Genomic DNA, 21,789 nt, shown 5'->3' on the forward strand with positions numbered 1-21,789 from the left:
ATTCTGTCACTACATTGTTCACAATTAATTTTGCCTTTTGTTCTGAATAAATTGCACCTATACCATTTTCAAAACCTTGACGTACCCCCATCCCCTGTAAATTCTTTTTCATAAAACTCCAAGAAATATTATCAAAAGCTTTCTCCGCGTCCACAAATATCAGAACTGCCTTAGTATTAATATTCACTTGTAGTTTTTCTAAAATATTAATTATGTTCCTCATGTTGTCAGACAAATGTCTGCCCGGGAGAAAGCCCGCTTGATCTTTATGGATTTCTTCTACTAGCACCAAATTCAAATTCAAATATCTTTAATACGGTCAATGACCTTTTTTAATCTTTTGGCCAAAATGTCTGCAAAAATTTTATAATCCACGTTAAGCAGCGATATGGGGCGGTAGTTCTTAAGCTGTGTCTTTTCAGTCTCTGTTTTCGGTAGAAGTGTAATATAGGCTTCCTTCCACGACTCTGGTGCCCTTTTCCCTTCCAATATTTCATTACAGACTTCCTTCAATGGTTGTATTAACCATTCTTTCAAAGATCTGTAATATCTTGAAGTCAAACCATCCGGTCCTGGAGATTTACCCAATTGCATGTTCTGTATGGCCCCTTCCACTTCCTGATCCGTTATTTTATAATTCAACATTAACTTATTTTCCTGAGAGATTTTGTGTAGTCCATTTATTTTCAAAAATCGACCAATGTCCATTTCTTTCAGCTTCTCCTGTGTATAAAGTTGTTTAAAGTACCTCTGGAAGCACTTTCTGATCTCCACTGGGTTCTGTATATTCTTTCCTTCCACTTCCAAATTCGTAATAGTATTAAGTTTTTGTCTTTTTTTATTTGCCAAGCCAACAATTTTCCACACTTATTTGCCGATTCAAATGTCTTTTGTCTCATCTGTTTAATCTTCCATTCTATTTCCTGATTCATCATTTTCATATATTGTACTTGATATAACTTTATCTCTTTCAGGATCTCCTGTGACTTTGGTTTTGCTCTCAGTTTCTTCTCTCCTTCCTTTATTTTCTCCAGGATTTTATCTTTTCTTTCACTTTGGGTTCTCTTCTTAATTGCATTCTGTTGTATCAAAAATCCTCTCATTACCGCTTTACTTGCGTCCCAGATTACTCTTTTTTCCACTGTAGTATTCATATTTATCTCAAAATAATCTCTCCAGGTTTTTTGGGCCTTCTTGATCACTTCTTCATTCCTAAACAAAGTATCATTCATCCTCCATCTAAAAGAACCAATTGGCGTCAATTTCATTTCCATCTTCACAGCATTATGGTCAGAACAAGTTTTGGGGCAAATCTCCACTTTGCTGGTCTTCGGAACCAGTCCTCTAGTTACCCAAATTTGGTCAATTTTTGTCCATGTCATTTTAGCTTCAGAGAAGAAAGTTCCCTCTCTTCCCAGAGGGTTCTTCATTCTCCAGATGTCAACTAAATCCATATTTTCAGTCATGTCAAAGAAGGTTTTTGGTAGTCTACCATCTTTGGTAACTACCTGTCTCTGTGCCTTGTCCATGTTTGTAGACACCACTCCATTCATATCTCCCATCAAAATCGTATTGTAATCCATATATTCCATCAGAGTCTCATGTAACTTCTTAAAAAATTCTGATTTTCCTTCATTTGGTGCATAGATGCCTACTATCAAGAATTTCTCTCCTTGTGATTGGATTTCAATTGCAACAAATCTTCCTTGGTCATCTTTGAATATAAATTTTGGTGATAGGCTCTCCTTTGCATAAAGAACTACTCCTCTTTTTTTAACTTTATCTGATGAGATAAATTCATGGCCCAATCTTTTATTACTCAATATCTTCCTGTGTAGCCTTATCGCATGTGTTTCTTGTAGACAAATCAAGTCCAATTGTTCTTTTTTCAATAAATGAAAGACTCTCCGCCTTTTTTCCGGGGAGTTCAGTCCATTCACATTCCAACTCAATACTTGCAACGCCATGGTATAATTACTCTGATTTTCCTCCAACTGCACCCAATACTTGCTCTTCTTCTGTTGGTGGTGTTGGTGTCACGTTCACTGGGGGATCCAGTCCAAAGAATAATGTTGCTATATCCACTATTCCTCTATTTAATGATCTTCTATCCAATGCTCTTTGCTCTATTCCTCTATCTGGAGATCTTCTGTCCGATGCTCTTGGCTCTTTTCCAAGTTCCTTCTGCAGATCTTCTTCGTAGTTATACAAGAACTTTGCTTTATCTTCTACTGATCTTATTTTTATTTTATTTCCTTTGAAACTGAAGGATAGACCTTGGGGAAACTCCCACCTAAAGATGATTTTATTCCTTCTCTTTTTTTATGATAATTTTTTATTGATTTTCCAACACAAAATAAAGAACAAAACAACACACAATACATAGACAAACAAAACATATAAACATGTATAATTTCAAAACCTCTTTTTCATAAACCTTACTTCCCAGGCTTCCCCTTACCTCCCCTTTTCTGCATCCCTGTTTCTAAAATTTCTTCAACAACCCCTCACTCCAATTAACTAATTGCTCATTTTCTTTTTTTTTTAGCTTCTTCTCATACTTAGTCAATTACAGCTGTAATTCTATATTTTTTCCTTTCCCTTGACATTTTAGCACTCATTAATTTTACAACAGTTCTTGAGATATACTTTAAATTTCTTCCAGTCTTCTTCCACCGTCTCTTTTTCTTGGTCACGGATTCTGCCCGTCATCTCCGCCAGTCCCATGTAGTCGATCACCTTCGTCTGCCATTCTTCCAGTGTGGGTAGTTCTTGTGTCTTCCAATACTTTGCTAAAAGAATCCTTGCTGCTGTGGTAGCATACATAAAAAACGTCCTATCCTTCCTTGACACCAATTGGCCGACCATGCCCAGGAGAAATGCCTCTGGTTTCTTATGAAAAGTACATTTAAGTACCTTCTTAATTTCATTATAGATCATTTCCCAGAAGGCTTTAATCCTCGGGCAAGTCCACCAAAGGTGATAAAAGGTACCTTCAGTCGCGTTGCATTTCCAGCATTTATTATTGGGCAGATGGTAAATTTTTGCAAGCTTGACTGGGGTCATGTACCACCTGTAAATCATTTTCATAATATTTTCTCTTAAGGCATTGCATGCCGTGAATTTTATACCGGTGGTCCATAACTGTTCCCAGTCAGCAAACATAATGTCATAACCAATGTCTTGTGCCCATTTAATCATAACTGATTTAACTATCTCATCTAGTGTACTCCACTTCAACAGCAGGTTATACATTCTTGACAAATTCTTAGTATTGGGTTCTAACAGTTCTGTTTCTAATTTTGATCTCTCCATCTGGAAGCCAATTTTCCTGTCTTGTTTAAACACCTCCATTATTTGATGGTAATGAAGCCAATCTCGTACTTTAGACTTCATTTTTTCATAACTCTGCAATTTAATTGTTCCACTCTCTTGCTCTAAAATTTCACCGTATTTTGGCCATTTCGATTCCATGTTAAGTTTTTTCACCTCCTTTGCTTCCATTGGTGACAGCCACCTTGGGGTTTTATTTTCCAACAAGTCCTTATATCGAATCCAAACATTGTATAGTGCTTTCCTGACAATATGGTTTTTAAATCCTTTATGAGTTTTTACCTTGTCATACCATATATATGCATGCCAACCAAATCTGTTATCAAATCCTTCCAAGTCCAAAATGTCTGTATTTTCAAGAAGTAGCCAGTCTTTCAACCAGCAGAAAGCTGCCGATTCATAGTACAATCTTAAGTCCGGCAGGGCAAACCCCCCTCTATCTTTTGCATCAGTTAATATCTTAAATTTTATTCTGGGCTTTTTGCCCTGCCAGACAAATTTAGATATGTCTTTCTGCCACTTCCTGAAACAGTCCATTCTGTCCACAATCTGTAATGTCTGAAACAAAAATAGCATTCTAGGCAATACATTCATCTTAATTACAGCAATTCGGCCTAACAAGGAAAGTCTCAGATTTGACCATATTTCTAGATCTTTCTTTACCTCTGTCCAACATTTATCATAGTTATCTTTAAATAAGTTCACATTCTTAGATGTCATGTTAATCCCCAAATATTTCACTTTCTTTGCCCCCATTAATCCAGTTTCACTTTGAAACCTCTCTTTTTCAGCATTTGTTAAGTTTTTCTCCAGAACTTTAGTTTTTTGCTTATTCAACCTGAATCCTGCTACCTGACCAAAAGCTTGAATTAGTTCTAGAACTCTTTTCGTACTAGTGTCTGGCTGTTGTAAAGTTAATACTAAGTCATCTGCAAAGGCCCTCAATTTATATTGTTTGGCTCCGACCTGAATTCCTTTAACCAGCTGGTCCCCCCTAATCATATTTAACAAAACCTCCAAGACAGATATAAAAAGCAGTGGGGATATTGGGCACCCCTGTCGCGTCCCTTTTTCTATAGGAAGTTCTTCAGTAACCACATTATTTACAATTAACTTTGCTTTTTGTTCAGAATATATTGCACCTATACCATTTTCAAACCCTTGACCTACCCCCATCCCATGGAGATTCTTCTTCATAAAACTCCAAGAAATATTATCAAAAGCTTTCTCCGCATCCACAAATATTAATACAGCCTTCGTGTTGATGTTGACTTCTAACAGTTCTATAATGTCTATTATATTTCTCACATTGTCTGACAAATGTCTCCCTGGGAGAAAGCCCGCCTGGTTCTTATGAATCTCTTCCACCAACACCTTCTTCAATCTTTTTGCTAAAATGTCAGCAAATATTTTGTAATCCACATTAAGTAATGATATAGGGCGGTAGTTCTTAATCTGATTCTTTTCAGTCTCAGTTTTTGGTATAAGTGTAATAAATGCTTCTTTCCACGATTTGGGTGCCTTTTTCCCCTCTAAAATTTCATTACAGACCTCCTTCAACGGTTGTATCAACCATTCCTTCAAAGCTTTATAGTATCTGGAAGTCAGTCCATCTGGTCCTGGAGATTTCCCCAATTGCATACTTTGAATGGCCCCCTCTATTTCTTGTTCTGTTATTTTCTCATTCAAGACCATTGTACTTTGTTGTGAATTTTTTTGTAATCCATATTTCTTAAGAAAATCATCTATTTCTCCTTCATTCTCCGGCCCTCGTGCATATAGTCTTCTGAAATAACTCTGAAAACAATTGCTAATCTCGTTTGGTTTATAAATGTTCTTTCCATCCACCTCCAAACTTGTAACTGTGTTCAGTTTTTGTCTCTTCTTCAGTTGCCATGCTAGAAGTTTCCCACATTTATCTGCTGATTCAAATGTCCTTTGTCTCATTTGCTTAATTTTCCATTCTATCTGTTGATTCATCAGTTCCATATACTGCATCTGGTAAAACTTAATTTCTCTCAAAATTTCATGAGACTTTGGTTTTGACCTCAGTTTCTTTTCTCTTTCTTTTATCTTTTCCAAAATCTTATCTTTCTTTTCATTTTGTTTCTTCCTCTTTAAAGAATTCTGTTGTATCAGGAAACCTCGCATCACGGCTTTGCTTGGGTCCCAAATTACTCTTTTCTCCACCTCTGTCTTCAGGTTTATCTCAAAGTAGTCTTTCAAAGTTTTTTGGGCCTTTTTGTAGATCTCTTCATCTCTGAATAGGGTGTCATTCATTCTCCATCTGAAGGAACCAGCTGTTGTTAGTTTCATCTCCATCTTTACAGCGTTATGGTCGGAGCAAGTCTTTGGGCAGATTTCTACTTTTTTTATCTTTGGAGCCATCCCACTAGTAATCCATATTTGGTCAATTCTTGTCCATGTCATTTTTGCTTCAGAGAAAAAGGTTCCCTCTCTCTCAAGAGGGTTTCTTGTTCTCCAAATATCAATCAAGTCCATATTTTCAGTCATTTCAAAGAACGTCTTTGGTAATCTCCCGTCCTTAGAGACCACCTGTCTTTGTGCTTTATCCATATTTGTAGAAACCACACCATTCATATCTCCCAACATGATTACATTATAATCCAGATAGTCCATTAAAATCTCATGCAACTTCTTAAAAAAATCTGCCTTCCCTTCATTTGGTGCATAAATTCCAACTGTCAAAATTTTTTCTCCTTGGACTTGTATTTCAATTGCTAAAAATCTTCCTTGTTCATCTTTAAAGATCAGCTTTGGGGCCAGCTTTTCCTTTGCATAGATCGCCACTCCTCTTTTCTTAACTTTGTCTGATGAAATAAATTCCTGTCCTAATCTTTTAGTTATAAGCAATTTTCTATGTGCCCTAGTCACGTGGGTTTCTTGTAAGCAAATTAAGTCCAATTGTTCTTTTTTCAAAATATGAAAGACCCCACGCCTTTTTCTGGGAAGGTTCAGTCCATTACAATTCCAACTTAGAAATTGCAGAGCCATCTTGTTGTTTAGTTGGTTACTCCTCCAACTGCTCCCTGCAGTTGTTCTTCCTCTGTCGGTGGTTTAAGTCCAAATGTTAAATTCGAAATATCTGCTTCTGAAGTCGGTTCCACCATTCCCTTCTGAAGGTCCTCCTCGTTTCTTTCCAGGAATTGTTCTTTGTCTTGAACTGTTCTTATTTTTACTTTCTTTCCTTTGTAGTTGAAAGACAAACCTTGTGGATATTCCCACCTGAAAAGTAGATCGTTCTTTTTCAGCAGGTAAACCAAGTCCTTGTAATAAGTTCTTGCCTCCAAAATGTATTTAGGGATGTCCTTGTAGATTTGCACAAAAGCATCTTCAATCTCCAAAGTTCTTTGGTAATGTAGATTTAATATTTTATCTCTTTCCTCTTTGGATCTTAAGGTTATCAGACAATCCCTTGGACTCTTTCTGTTTTGTCTCCTACCCAGTCTGAAGGCAGCTGTTATCTTAAATTCTTCTTCCTCCAAGTTTACCTGCCAGAATTCCGAAAGTTCTTTTGTGAGAAAGTCCACCAAGTTGTCCTTTTCACTTTCAGGGACTAGCCTCAATCTCAGATTCCTCTCCTTCCTCTGTAGTTCCAGCAAAGACAAGGCCGCCTCATGTTCATCCAGCTTTTTACAGACTGGTACTAATTTTTCCTGTGTAGTTTCTGCAGTAGTTTTAGCTTCTTCAGCAATTTTTCGAGTTGTGGAGTTTTCTTCAATCAATTTATTTATAATTTCTGTATTAGATGTAATACTTTTAGTATTCAAATCTAATTTTGTTGAAAGTTCTGTCAGCTGTTTAGTATTTTCAGTACTCTGCTTTGTCAAGGCTTCTAAAGATTCATTTATTTTGACTAATGCTTGTGTCACTGGATCCATAGAAATAGTTGTCGCTTTTTCCTGCCCAGCTGGACCTGCTGGCAGTAGGCTTGATATTGAGCCCCTTTTCTTTTGTGCAATTTTACTTTTAGCTCTTGTTGTTATCTCTTCTGCTGGGCCACTCATGTCCCAAGGTCGTTCCCACAGGAACAGCTTTTAAATGGAAAAATCCACTGACTTGTTCTTTACAGTCTGTTTTGCAACTGTTACCTCTCAGCCCTCTAGAGGGGGTAGTCCAGAGTATCCAATAGACAAAGGAACAAAGAAACAGAGAGTCCCTAAAAAAGATTTTTTAGCAACAATATTCCAATGTGTCAAAGCTGTCAGTTAAAAGTTTCAATAAAGTCCCAAACTTGTAACAAATAAAGTCCCAACTTTGTAGCAAATCTCAAATGACAGTTCACTGTCTCGGTGCCTTGCTCTTATAGGCAGTCCGTTCCAAGAGTCTAAAATGGCAGAAAACTTTTCCCTTTACTTTTTCCGTGCAGGTTATGCAAAATCCACCTCTCTTCCCCCTTGCTGCTGCCTGCTAGGGGGAGGTTCAAGTTCAATGTCCAGGTTAAACAGTTTTCAATTTAATTTAATTTTCATCGGATTGCAGCTTTGTAATTTCGTTGTTTTAGCTGTCATGCAGTCCGGGGAAGGCAGACTTCCTTAATTTTTACCTTCCCGTTTTCAGCCAAATTTCAAGGATATTTTATAGTCCCAGTAAACCTTTCAATCCTACTTACGGGTATTCAAGTTCAGTTCCAAATTTCAGGAAGAAATCGGCGCTCTCCGCTCATGGCGACGTGGCTTCACTCCACGGGCTGGGTGATTTTATTCCTTCTCAGCAGGGCAACCAAATCTCGATAGTTAGACCTAAGATCCAAAAGATATTTCGGGACGTCTTTAAAAATTTCCACTCTTGACTGTTGTACTTCCAAAGTCTTCTGGTAGTGCCAACCCAAAATTCTGTCTCTTCTTTAGTTTGGAGGGTGATCAAACAGTCTCTTATTCTATTCTTCTCTTCTTTTCCTCCTCTTCCAAGTCTGAAGGCCCTCACAATTCTGAACTCCTCTTGCTCCAAGTCCAAGCCCCAAAAATCAGCAAATTCCTGCGTGAGAAAGTCTATCAAACTATCCTTCTCCAGTTCAGGTAAAGCTCTGATCCTCAAATTTGTCTGTTTTTCTTTGAGCTCAATCATAGAAAGCATCAACTTGTGGTCATCAAGTTGCCTCTGTAGGGCTGGGACTCTTTCTTTCTCCAGTTGTGTTACTTCACCTTCCACAGCAGCAACATTTTCCCTGGCTTCCTCTGCTGTAGTAGATTCCTGTATCAATTTCTGGGTGGTTTCTCTGTTGGTATTCACCTTTTGTCCCAGATTATTTATACTTTCTGTATTTAAATCGATTTTAGTACTTGCAGCATCCACTTTCGCATTTGTCACGTCTGCTTTCTTGTTAAGCTGTTCCAATGAATCATTTATCTTACTTAATGCAAGCGCTAAGGCCTCTTCTGTTAACATTCCTCTTGATTTAGAATGTACTGGTACAGCCGCAGAGGAAGCAGGGGGGCCTGATGTTGAGGCTCTCCTAGGTTGCTGCCAGGTCTTCCCAGATCTTGTTGTTTTTTCTGGAATTGACTGGTCTATTTTTTCCTTTCCATCTGCCATAACACTTAAGAAATTCAAGGTCAGTCCCACAGTCACACAGTTTTTATCTTGCAGCTGGAAATTCCCCTAATCCAGCTCTTGTAACAGTTTCAAAAGCTTCCTCTAGAGGGAAACAGTTGCTATTTGTATTAATCCATAATGTCCCCTTTTAAAACACAGTTCAAACAATAAAGTTAGTTTCAGTTTTCAAATACTTTTACTCCTTTTTAAGGTCAGACGGAAACAACTGAAACAATGTATCTCTCTTATTTAGCTAGCTGTCAGTGAACGTTCTATTTGCAGTCAATGAACATTCCAAAGCACGTCAGTCTTACTAGCAGCCCGTTTCCAGGTTCGGAGAGGTGGTATTTTAACTTCCTTCACTCTCTCCTGCAGGCGTATACAATCCAAAACTTCCCCCCTCTTCTCCTGCTTCCAAGGGGAGTTTAATATTTTTACTGATGGAAATTTAGTCCTTTACAGTAGGCTTTCCAAGACTTTAGCTTGCAGCCTATTTGCTTCAGTCTATTTACAAAAGGGGAAGGCGGACTTCCTGTTTTGAAACTCCCCGTTTCGATGCCAAATTAAGACGTTTAAAAATCCAATTCTTCACTCTACTCACGGGTAGTTGCTTTAAGATCAAATTGTCTACAGGAAAAAGTCAGCCCTCTCCGGCAACAGCTATGCGGCTTCGCTCCATGGAAAAAGCAGTCGATTCGAAGCACCGCGCCGCTCACCCCACGTCACGCCGGATCCCTGAAACCGGGTTTCCCCGCGAGTAGGGGAGGCGCAAAAGGTGCCCACCGAATCCCACGTTCACAGGCTTCACCCGCCTGTGATTTTTAGTGGGTCTCCGCCTTCGCCGTGGCGGCCAGACCCGAATTTCCACGAGGCAAATTCCTCCCGATCAGAGGAATTCCGCCATTACCGAAGGCGCCAACCCGGAAGTGTGCAAGGATCCGTGCTTCGCAACCACGTTTTTGGGCCACGGTTTAGCCAGGAAAATGTGGGTCCGAGTTTTTTAATGTGCAGGCTGTGCCCCTGGACATGATGTGTGATTTGACAGTGAATTAGGGGTGGCCCATTGTAAAGAGCATGAGGATTTCTGGGCCATGGAGTGGCCAGGAAGCCGTGGATTCGAGAGTTTTGAGGTGCAGGCTGTGCCCCTGGACTTGATGTGTGATTTGAGGGTGAGTTTGGGTTGGCCCAGTGCAAAAAGTCTGAGGATCCATGAGGATCTGTGCTTCACAACCACGTTTTTGGGCCATGGTCTAGCCAGGAAACTGTGGATCCTAGCTTTTTGAGGGGTAGGCTGTGCTCCTGGACATGATGTGTGATTTGACGGTGAATTAGGGGTGGCCCATTGTAAAGAGCATTAGGATCCATGCTTCGTAGCCACATTTTTGGGCCATGGAGTGGCCAGGAAGCCGTGGATTTGAGATTTGTGAGGTGCAAGCTGTGCCCCTGGACTTGATGTGTGATTTGAGGGTGAGTTTGGGTTGGCCCAGTGCAAAAAGTCTGAGGATCCATGAGGATCTGTGCTTCACAACCAGTTTTTGGGCCATGGTCTAGCTGGGAAACTGTGGATCCTAGCCTTTTTCGGGGGTAGGCTGTGCCCCTGATCATAATGTGTGATTTGAGGGTGAGTTTGGGTTGGCCCAATGCAAAAAGTCTGAGGATCCATGCTTCGTAGCCACATTTATGGGCCATGGCGTACCCAGGAAGCCGTGGTTCTGAGATTTTTGAGGTGCAGGCTGTGCTCCTGGACTTGATGTGTGATTTAACTCTGAGTTGGGGTGGCCCAATACAAAAACCCTGAGGATCCATGAGGATCCATGGTTCAAAACCATTTTTGGGGCCATTGTATGGCCAGAAAGGCGTTGTTCCTAGTTTTTTGAGGTGCAGCCGGTGTCCCTGGATTTCATGAATGATTTGACAGTGAGTTAGGGGTGGCCCAATGCAAAAGGCATGAGGATCCATGAGAATCCATACTTCAAAATCATGTTTTTGGTCCACGGTATGACCAGGAAGCCGTGGATCCTAGTTTTTTGAGGTGCAGGCGGCGCCCCTGGACATGATGTGTGATTTGACAATGAGTTAGTGGTAGCCCAATGCAAACAGCATTAGTATCCATGAGTATCCGTAATTCAGAACCATGTTTTTGGGCCACGGTAAGACTAGGAAGCCATGTTTTCTAGTTTTTTGAGGTGCAGGCTGTGTCCCTGGCAATGATGTGTGATTTGACGGTGAGTTTGGGCCATGGTATCACCAGGAGGCAATGGATCCCATTTTTTGGTGGTGCTGGTGGTTCCCCTGGACATGCTGTGTAATTTGATGGTGACTTTTGCCCAATACAAAAGGTATGAGGATCCATGAGGATCTGTGCTTCGAAACCACGTTTTTGGGCCATTGCATGGTCCGAAAGCTGTGGATCCTAGTTTTTTGTGGTGCAGGCAGTGCTCCTGGAGATGATGTGTGTTTTGACGGTGAGTTTGGCTTGACCCAATGCAAAAAGCCTGAGGATCCATGAGGATCCGTGCTTCAGAACCACGTTTTGGGCCATGGTATGGCCAGAAAGCATTGGATCCTAATTTCTTGAGGTGCAGGCTGTGCCCCTGGACATGATGTGTGAATTGAAAGTGACTTTGGGGTGGCCCAATGCAAAATGCGAGAGGATCCACGAGGATCCGTGCTTCGAAACCAAGTTGTTGGGCCATTGCATGGCCGGAAAGCCGTGGATCCTCGTTTTTTGTGGTGCAGGCTGTGTCCCTGGTGGTGATGTGTGATTTGACGGTGAGTTAGGGGTAGCCCAATGCAAAAGGCGTAAGGATCCCTGAGGATCCATGCTTCAAAACCATGTTTTTGGTCGATGGTATGGCCAGGAAGCCGTGCATCCTAGTTTTTTGAGGTGCAGGCTGTGTCCCTCGCGATGTTGTGTGATTTGACGGTGACTTTGGCTTGGCCCAATGCAAAAGGCGCAAGGATCCATGAGGATCCGTGCTTCAGAACCACGTTTTTGGACCATTGCATGGCCAGAAAACCATGGATTCGAGTTTTTTGAGGTGCAGGCTGTGCCCCTGGCTATGATGTGTGATTTGACGGTGAATTTCAGATGGCCCAATGCAAAAGTCGTGAGGATCCATGAGTATCCGTACTTCAGAAGCACGTTTTTGGAATTGATGTGTGATTTGATGATGAGTTAGGGGTGTCCCAATGCAGAAAGCATGAGGATCCATGAGGAGACATGCTTCGAAGCCACGTTTTTGGGCCATGGAGTGGGCAGGAAGCCGTGGTTCCTAGTTTTTTGAGATGCAGGCTGTGCCCCTGGGGATGATGTGTGATTTGACGGTGATTTAGGGGTGGCCCAATGCAGAAAGCATGAGGATCCATGAGGATCCAAGCTTCGAAGCGACGTTATTGGGTGATGGTATGACCAGGAATCCGTGGATCCTAGTTTTTTCTTTTGCAAGCGGTGCCCCTGGTCATGCTGTGTGATTTGACGGTGAGTTAGGGATGGCCCAATGCAAAAAACGAGAGGATCCATGAGGATCCGTGGTTCAGAACCACGTTTTGGGGCCACGGTATGGCCAGGAAGTCATGGATCCTAGTTTTTTGAGGTGCAGGCTGTGCCCCTGGCGATGATGTGTGATTTGACAGTGAGTTAGGGGTGGCCCAATGCAAAAAGCATGAGATTCCATGATGTGTGATTTGAAGGTGAGTTAGGGGTGGACCAATGCAAAAAACGAGAGAATTTATGAGGATCCGTGCTTGACAACCACGTTTTTGGGCCATGGTATATCCAGGAAGCTGTGGATCCGTGGATTTTTTTGCGCAGGCTCTGCCCCTGGACTTGATGTGTGATTTGACGGTGAAAACAAAACTTCCTCCTCCCGATCATGAATCTTTCGACAGGACCTGTCAAGATGGTGACTCCCTTTATGTTGCTGCGTCATCAAAAGCCCTTGTTCTTTTCTCGATCTCATAAACCAAACTTTTGGTAGTAAATCATTTCCACACAGTTTTTAATCATCCTGCTTAGGTCAGTTATGTGACAGTTCTTTCTTGGGGAGGGATTATTGGTTAATCACATAGAAGAAGAGGGGGGGGAGTCCCCCCCCATCCAGTCCCGCTCCGGCATACTGAACCTTTGATGTATTTTCTTCATATTATATTCCGTTAAATCCAACCCATCGCTCTCGTTTCACAGAGGTCACTTCAATTAGCAGTCTTCACTCCCTTTCTTCACTTGAAATATGTGCATTTGCTTCTGTCAGGGGCTCAGGAGCAGAGGCACAGGAGAGGGAGGAAATGGAGAGCGAGGGGGAGGAATCCGAGGGGAGCGTAGGCGGTGACAGTAGTCAGAGGGATTCCATGAGCCTCTCCAGCGAATCGGAAGATTCACAGAAGGGAGCGCCGATGGCCAGGGCAAGGGGGGTGCCAAGGGGGAAACCCCAGAAGGAAGGGGCCAGCGGTGACTCCCAGAGCAGCAGTTGAAAATCAGGACCAGCTTCCCCACCAGAGCGCAGTGGCGGGGAGGAGTCCCAGGCATCGGGACCAGTGTTCTCACCACCAGCGAGAGGAGATGAGTCAGGATTGACCACGCCTCCATCGGAGAGCGGGGAAACGGTCAAGAGGAAAGTTACCAGCTGGGCGCGCGCGCCAAGTTCAAATGTACAGGCGAGCAGCACAGCAGGTAGCCCGGATAGGGAGCCAGCAAGAGCACCTCCTTTCTTTCTCAGGGAGACAGTGCGCGCTCAATCCACGCCCCCATTGGGAGGGGGAGAGGAGCCGATGGAGTTAGGTGGTGCCAAGGCTAAGTCAGCAGCCAGAGCCCTAACGCCGGGAGCAGTCAAACCGAAGCCTCCTAGAGGGAACAGGAAGTGTTACATCTGCGACAGTGCTCAGCACATGGCGAAAGAGTGTCCCCAGAGGATTCACAAGCACACTGCAGCCTCAGCGACAGTTACAGAAGTAGTTCAGCAGAGTGCACCACAGCAGGGAAACGACGGAGTCTGGCTGGAATCAGAGGAACTGGGGCCCAGCCAGACGAGTCAGTGAAGCAGTCCCCAGGGATCTTACAGCCCACAGACCCCCTCCCACCCAAACCAGTGGTGCAACTCACGGCATCGCTTCAGCTGCCCACTGGACTCACCATGGAAGTCCCTATTACCATTGACTCTGGCAGCAATGCAGACTTTATAGGAGTGGATTTCGTCACTCAACATGGCATAGCGCTCCTGCCTGCCACGATGCCTCTGAAAGTGGTAACAGTCGACGGCAGGGAGCTGCTAGGGGGACAAGTGGTACAGCAAACGCCGCCAATGGTGATGCAAATTGGGAATCACCGCGAAATCATCAGCTTCAACGTCACCCAACTGTCAGACACTCCCATAGTGTTGGGCATGAGCTGGCTGGACCAGCACAGTCCGGCATTAGCATGGTACCAGCGCCAATTGACTTTTGGCTCCTCCTACTGCGCAGAACGCTGCATCCTGACTAACCAGGAGGATGAGGGGCAAGAGGATGCTCCACAACTGCGACTAGGCATGCTGCAAGCAGTACCCGACAAGTACAAGGCGTTTTTGGAGGTCTTCTGCGAGAAGGAAGCGGACAAGCTGCCTCCCCACAGGCCCTACGACTGCAAGATTGACCTCCTGCCGGGGGTGACGCTGCCGACGGGGAAACTGTATTCCATGTCTGAGGATGAAATGCAGGAACTCAGGGAGTTCATAGATCACAACTTGAAGCGGGGATTCATCCGAGAATCCAAAGCAGTGGGGGGCAGTCCCGTGTTTTTTGTGAGGAAGCGGGACACGCCCCAAAAGAGGCTTGTAGTTGATTACAGAATTTTGAATTCGAAAACCAAGCCCACAGCCTTCCCCATGCCCAAAATCGATGACCTGCTGGCGACGGTGAGGAAGGGTCGCATCTTTATCAAGTTGGATCTACGCGGAGCGTACAATCTCATACGCGTGCGGGAGGGCGACGAGTGGAAGACGGCCATGTTTACGCCGCTAGGCACCTATGAATATAGAGTTATGCCTTTTGGATTACAAAATGGTTCCCACTGTTTTCAAGCCTTCATGCACCACGTCTTAGTGGGTCTCCTCTACAAAAAGTGTGTCTGCTTCCTGGACAACATCCTGATCTTCTCGGAGTCGCTGGAGGCCCACAAGAGAGATGTCAAGGAAGTCCTGCAAAGGCTGAGGGAGCACAGGCTTTATGCCAAGCTGGAGAAGTGCCAGTTCGACATGACGGAGGTGGATTTCCTGGGCTACAAGCTGTCCGACAAGGGGCTCGCCATGGACAGCGCCAAGGTCCGCTCGGTGCTGGACTGGAAAAGCCCGCGCAATCGGAAGGAGGTCCAGAAGTTTGTCGGCTTTGCCAACTTTTATCGCAAGTTTATCAAGGGTTTCGCTATGCAGACGGCGGCCATCACCGACACCCTCAGCTCCAAGAAGAAGAGGTTCATCTGGACGGAGCAGGCGGAGCAGTCCTTTCAGAAGCTCAAGCGTCTCTTCGCGTCCGAAGAACAGCTGCTACATGTGAACCCCAGCAAACCCATGAGGGTTGAGACGGATGCCTCAGACAGAGCCGTGGGGGCAGTCCTGTTGCAGCGAGATCCGCAGGGGGACTGGAGGCCGTGCGCTTTCTACTCCAGGAAACTCAGCAAGTCGGAGCAGAACTACACCATCTGGGACAGAGAGTTGCTGGCAATTCATGCAGCATTCAAGGCGTGGCGGCACTTCCTCATCGGAGCCAAGCACACAGTGCAGGTCCGCACGGACCATAAGAACTTGGAGTACTGGCGCACGGCGAGGTTCCTGAACCAGAGACACATCCGCTGGGCGGAGTTCTTTGCAGATTTCGACTTCAGGATAGAATACATCCCGGGAGACAACAACATCATGGTGGATGCGCTATCCAGGAAACCGCAGTATCTCGAGGAAGAGGCACTGGCGGCGGCCAAGCACATTTTCGCACCGAAAGCGTGGGCATGCGCCTCAGCCACGGTGGACCTGGACGCAGTACGTCGCGCGCTGCAGACGGACTCCTTTGCACGAGCCAAGATGGAGGAGGTGCGCAGCGGCACAGCGAAGGACAATGAGTTCCAGATACACGACGGACTGCTCATCCGCAAAGGGGCCCTCTACGTGCCGGGAGACGACCTCCGCGCGAGAGTACTGCAACAGTTACACGACGCGCCCAGCGCTGGGCACTTCGGCAAAGAGAAGACTGTGGAATTAGTAGCCAGAGATTTTTGGTGGCCCAAGATGCGGGGAGAAGTCGCGGATTACGTCAATAGGTGCGACACCTGCCAAAGGGCCAAGCCAGTACACAGGCCGCCGGCGGGACTGTTGGAACCGCTACAGACCCCGCTCGAACCGTGGGAGAGGGTGGCCCTGGACTTTGTCACTGATCTGCCCAGCTCGAGGGGCAAAACAGCAGTACTCGTGGTAGTAGACTTGTTCAACAAGATGGCCCACTTCATTCCTTGCGCGAAGGTGGCCACAGCGGAGCAGACCGCCAAGCTGTTCATAGACCACGTGTTCAAGGTGCACGGCCTACCACGGTCTATCCTGTCCGACCGGGGGCGCCAGTTCATCTCGAACTTCTGGCAGAAGCTGATGGGCATCCTGAACGTCAAGGTCAGCCTAGCGTCAGCAAGACACCCGCAGACCAACGGACAAGCGGAGAGGGTCAACGCCATCATGCAGCAGTACCTGAGATGCTACGCGAACCAGCAGCCCTCGACCTGGGTGGACTACCTACCGCTGGCCGAGTTTGCCTACAACAACACGAAACACGTGTCTACGGGGGTGACACCGTTTTTCGCCAACAATGGGCGGCATCCCAGAACCTTCCCGGGTTTAGAGAAAGTGAGGGAGGGGGAGCCGCAGGGAGCAGAGGCCTTGGCAGCAGAGTTACAGGAGGTCCACGAGCAACTCCGAAGGCAGTTAGAGCTAGCTAAACACGCGTACAAAATGCAAGCGGACAGACACAGGAGAGTTGGGGAGGACATCCGGGTGGGGGACTGGGTCTGGTTGGCAGCCCAGGCAGTGCCGGCCAGATCGTTAGCTAAGAAGAAGCTCGGACACAAGCAGATAGGCCCTTACCAAGTCGAGGCACAGATCAACCCAGTGGCCTTCCGGTTGACACTCCCGGAGGGATTCAGAATGCACCCGGTCTTTCATAGATCGGTGCTCACGCCCTACAAGGCACCTCACAGGTTTCAGGCGCCAGGGACAGCACCAGACCCGCTATGGGGAGCGCCCACGAAGGGGGGGTCACCGAGAGGGGAGCCACTCAACGAGGCTACAGAGATTTTGGACTCGAGATGGGGGGAGGAAGGGATTGAATATCTCCTTGCCAGGGAAGACACCCCGGTCAGCGCCAACAGGTGGGTACCGGACTATGCCGTGGAGAAGCAATGGCTCAAAGACGAATTCCATGCAATTTTCCCACACAGGCCCATGCCGGCAGATTATTTTGACGAATATCTTTTCACACCCACACTCTCAGCCAGCACGTTTCAGGGGTTCTCTTCAGCTGAGGACACGACGCTAGAGACTAGCTCTCCAGAGGGATCGCTCTCGGGGTTTGGCACAGGGGGCTCCTATTGGTGGGAGGATCAACCTGAGGTGGGGTGGCGCAGAGAACTGCCGAGAGGGCCATTGCACGCAGCATCACCTCAGGCGACAGGGGAAGAGGGGGTCATGGGCGAGTTGGGGGAAGATCCCGGGTTCGAACACACCGCCCAGGAGATGGAAGCAGAGGAGATCGCCGTCGACGAGACCATGGAGGACTTCCCGGACTTATCCGGCTGGCTGCACGCCACGGGGGATGAACTGTATCCTGCACTCACCCCCACAACACTGGAGCACCCAGAACCCGCACCTGAAGAGGGGGAGGGGGGAAGGGGGGGCTTCGAGGGGGGGATGGATGTCAGGGGCTCAGGAGCAGAGGCACAGGAGAGGGAGGAAATGGAGAGCTAGGGGGAGGAATCCGAGGGGAGCGTAGGCGGTGACAGTGGTCAGAGGGATTCCATGAGCCTCTCCAGCGAATCGGAAGATTCACAGAAGGGAGCGCCGATGGCCAGGGCAAGGGGGGTGCCAAGGGGGAAACCCCAGAAGGAAGGGGCCAGCGGGGACTCCCAGAGCAGCAGTTGGAAATCAGGACCAGCTTCCCCACCAGAGCGCAGTGGGGGGGAGGAGTCCCAGGCATCGGGACCAGTGTTCTCACCACCAGCGAGAAGAGATGAGTCAGGATTGACCACACCTCCATCGGAGAGCGGGGAAACGGTCAAGAGGAAAGTTACCGGCTGGGCGCGCGCGCCAAGTTCAAATGTACAGGCGAGCGGCACAGCAGGTAGCCCGGATAGGGAGCCAGGTCCTAAAGCCCGCCGGAAGGAGGGGCAAGACTCAGGGGGGTCAGCGTCAGAAGAGTCCAGAAAGGAGGAAACCCCAGGGGGCAGAAGGACCCAGAGGAGGAAAGAACAACGGAAGAGGTGGAGTAAGGCTAGAGTCTTAAACTGGTGTCTAGGAGGCGGAGACTCAGATGGAGCTTCGCCGGTCTAGGTTCTAAGACGTAGAGTTGCACGCTGCGGTTTGGAAATGGAAACTAATCTTCAATAAAGACTTTTATACGTTATTACTAACTAGCGTTGGTCCTCTGTGAGCTGGGACCTAGAGGCAACTCTGACAGCTTCTATTTCCAATTATATATTTCAAGCTGATGCAGCCAGTGCGCGATCAGAGACAGCGTCCGGGAGAGCCGGACCCTTCCGAGGGCTTTGTGCCTAGTGCCCTCACCCCCTTCTTTCGAATCCGGGGGTGAATTATGGACACAGCAGGTAAGGCAGTGTTCCCCATTCCCTTGGGGCAACAAAGGGAGGCTGCATACTCCCATATCAGCCTCTTAATTACCTTGGGTGGGTCGGAGAGATGTTATTGTCGGCCATCTTCCAATGCGCCCCCCGAAGCCTCCTCTTTCTTTAGCATCTGTTAATAACTTATATTGTATTCTAGGCTTCTTACCCAGATATATCTTGAAATTATCTTCTGCCACTCTTTAAATATTGTTGCCCCTTTGATTATTGGAATTGTCTGAAACAAAAATAACATCTTTGGTAGCATGTTCATCTTTATTGCTGAAATCCTTCCCCAAAATGATAATTTCAACCTTCCCCATACATCTAGATCCCTTTTAACACTATTCCACATTGGTGTATAATTATTTTGAAATAGATCAATATTTTTCGGGGTTAACCAAATTCCCAAGTATTTAACTTTTTAAACCACATCTATACCTATTTGTTGTTGTAATGTTTCAACCAATTCTTGTTCCATATTTTTAACCATTATCTTAGTTTTCGTTTTATTCAATTTAAAACCCGCCACTTGACCGAACTGTTCTATCTCCTCTATTACTTCATTGATACTTATTGATGGTTCTTCAATTGTTAATACCAAGTCATCGGCAAAGGCTTTTACCTTATATTCATTCCGACCGACTGCAACGCCCTTTATCCGCTCATTTTTTCCTTATCGACCTTAGAAGTACTTCCAGTATGAACACTAATGGAGAAAGGGGACATCCTTGTCTTGTGCCTTTAGCAATTACTATATTTTCTGTTGTTATATTATTTACAATCAATTTTGCTTTTTGTTCAGTATATATAGCTCTTAAACCATTTAAGAAGAATTGACCTATATCCATGACATCCAATTTTTTTAACATAAATTCCCAAGATATATTCTGCCTTGTTGTGCCTCAAGAGGCAGGGCCCATTCCTCAAACTCTGTTCAATTACAGAAGAAAAACCAATTCTTGCCAGCTATCAATTTACCCCTTCCTCAAATTACCCCTAATTAATTTTTACCCCTTCTGCTTTCCCCCCATGTCAATGACTTAGTCATGGCAGCTTTCTTTCCCTCCTAGGGTACCAGATGCATTAATGTCATCTCTGGGGCTGAATGGAGGAGGTTGACTTTTTGTACAGATGGTCCCCAAGGCTCACCTCCCACTTTGAGCTATAAGCGTTAACAGAAAATCTAGAAAACTCTACAAAGGGTGGAGATGGACGTTTGTCCTAAGACTCTCCTCCCTGGAAGAGAGGGGAGTGGTTGTGGGCGGGAGCCCGAGCTCCGCCCCTGGCCGGGGGCCTTAGCCCCCGCCCCTCCTCACCTGGCTGGCGCCCATGCCCACCGGAGGCAGCCAACCAGGTGTCTCCGGGGGGCGTGTTTAGCAGCTTAATGCTGCGGCTCCAGCTCCGCCTCCTCCTCGGTCGTCATCGTCCCGCAGCGAGTCATCAGCTAGGAGAGTCATCACAGAGAAGAGCCATGAGGTTTGGAGTCGGGGGGGGGGGGTCTGATTCCTTGCATGCCTTTTAACTTTAAGAGGCTTGCGTGCACTCATTGCTTTACTGCTTTTAAAAACCCAGGCATCCAGGTTTGCCTTGCTGTGTCTTCTTTTCCGTGTAAAAACCTACATTTAACCTTCTATTTTCCCCCCACTCCTGGTGCTTGATTTGTTTGTGCCCAGCACGTGCCCCCAGCGAGGTCTGAGTGTGAGTGTGGCTCCATCTTTCTTTCTCCCTCGTCTCCTCGCTTTCCTTCCCCTGCCTCTGCCTTGGTGGCTGTGCGTTTTATTTTAATTTTTGGCCAGGATGCTTGTATGTTTTCCCCTCTGCCTGTCTGTTTCCCCTCTGTCTGTTTCCCTTGCCTGTCCAATTGCATGGCTGGTCTGGGTGACTGAGTGGGTTTGCCTTACATTTAATTTGTTGGCCAGGGTGCTTATGTGTTTCCCCCCTCCATTGTCCTTGAGAGCCTGTATGGGACAGCTAAATATTTCTGCATTGCTGGGGTTGGACTAGATGATCCTCAGGGCTCCTCTCCAATTTTAAGTCGTGTGTGTGTGTGTGTGTGTGTGTGTGTGTGTGTGTGCTTGCAGCGTGTGTTTGTGCCTGCCATTTATTGATTATTACTCTTCTAAAAGGTAAAGGTAAAGGTACCCCTGCCCGTACGGGCCAGTCTTGACAGACTCTGGGGTTGTGCGCCCATCTCACTTAAGAGGCCAGGGGCCAGCGCTGTCCGGAGACACTTCCGGGTCACGTGGCCAGCGTGACATCGCTGCTCTGGCGAGCCAGAGCCGCACACGGAAACGCCGTTTACCTTCCCGCTGGTAAGCGGTCCCTATTTATCTACTTGCACCCGGAGGTGCTTTCGAACTGCTAGGTTGGCAGGCGCTGGGACCGAGCAGCGGGAGCGCACCCCGCCGCAGGGATTCGAACCGCCGACCTTTCGATCGGCAAGTCCTAGGCGCTGAGGCTTTAACCCACAGCGCCACCTGCGTCCCACCTTACTCTTCTAGCGTGGGTTTAATTTACCCTGCCATCCCTTCCATTGGTACCACTTAAATCGGGAGCCCACTGTAAAATTTAAAGGCTGCTGGGGCTTGGAATACATTGTGCACTTAAACCTCACCCCTCTTGGTTTCTCTAAGCCACCCCCCCCCCCTTCGCTTGATGTTTGGGGGAAGAAATAAGGCAGGGCTTGGGGTGGACAATTCAGGGTTCATGATCAGGGAACCATTCCTTAGCACTGCACGTTTATACGTTTAGAACCTTTGAAGGTGTGCCTTTGCCTGGTTCTTGTCATTGGCTGCATTTGCCAGTACAGGCTCCCTAAAGAAAACTGCTTTTAAACAACAACAACAAAAAAGGTTTCGGCTTATAATACCTTACTAAAAAGTCCAGGTTAACTCACGGTTTATATTTCCACTTCATTTTGGCTCACTGTAAAGGACAGCTATTTTCCTTTTCTTCAAACTTTTTCCTTGCCCCGCATCTTCATTTTACTCCCTCCACCCCTCCTCCCTCCAAACTCCCCCCCACGCTTTCCTTCTCCTCCCTCCACCCCT

This window comes from Podarcis gaigeae (assembly GCF_964106915.1).
Source record: "Podarcis gaigeae genome assembly, chromosome: W".
NCBI lineage: Eukaryota > Metazoa > Chordata > Lepidosauria > Squamata > Lacertidae > Podarcis > Podarcis gaigeae.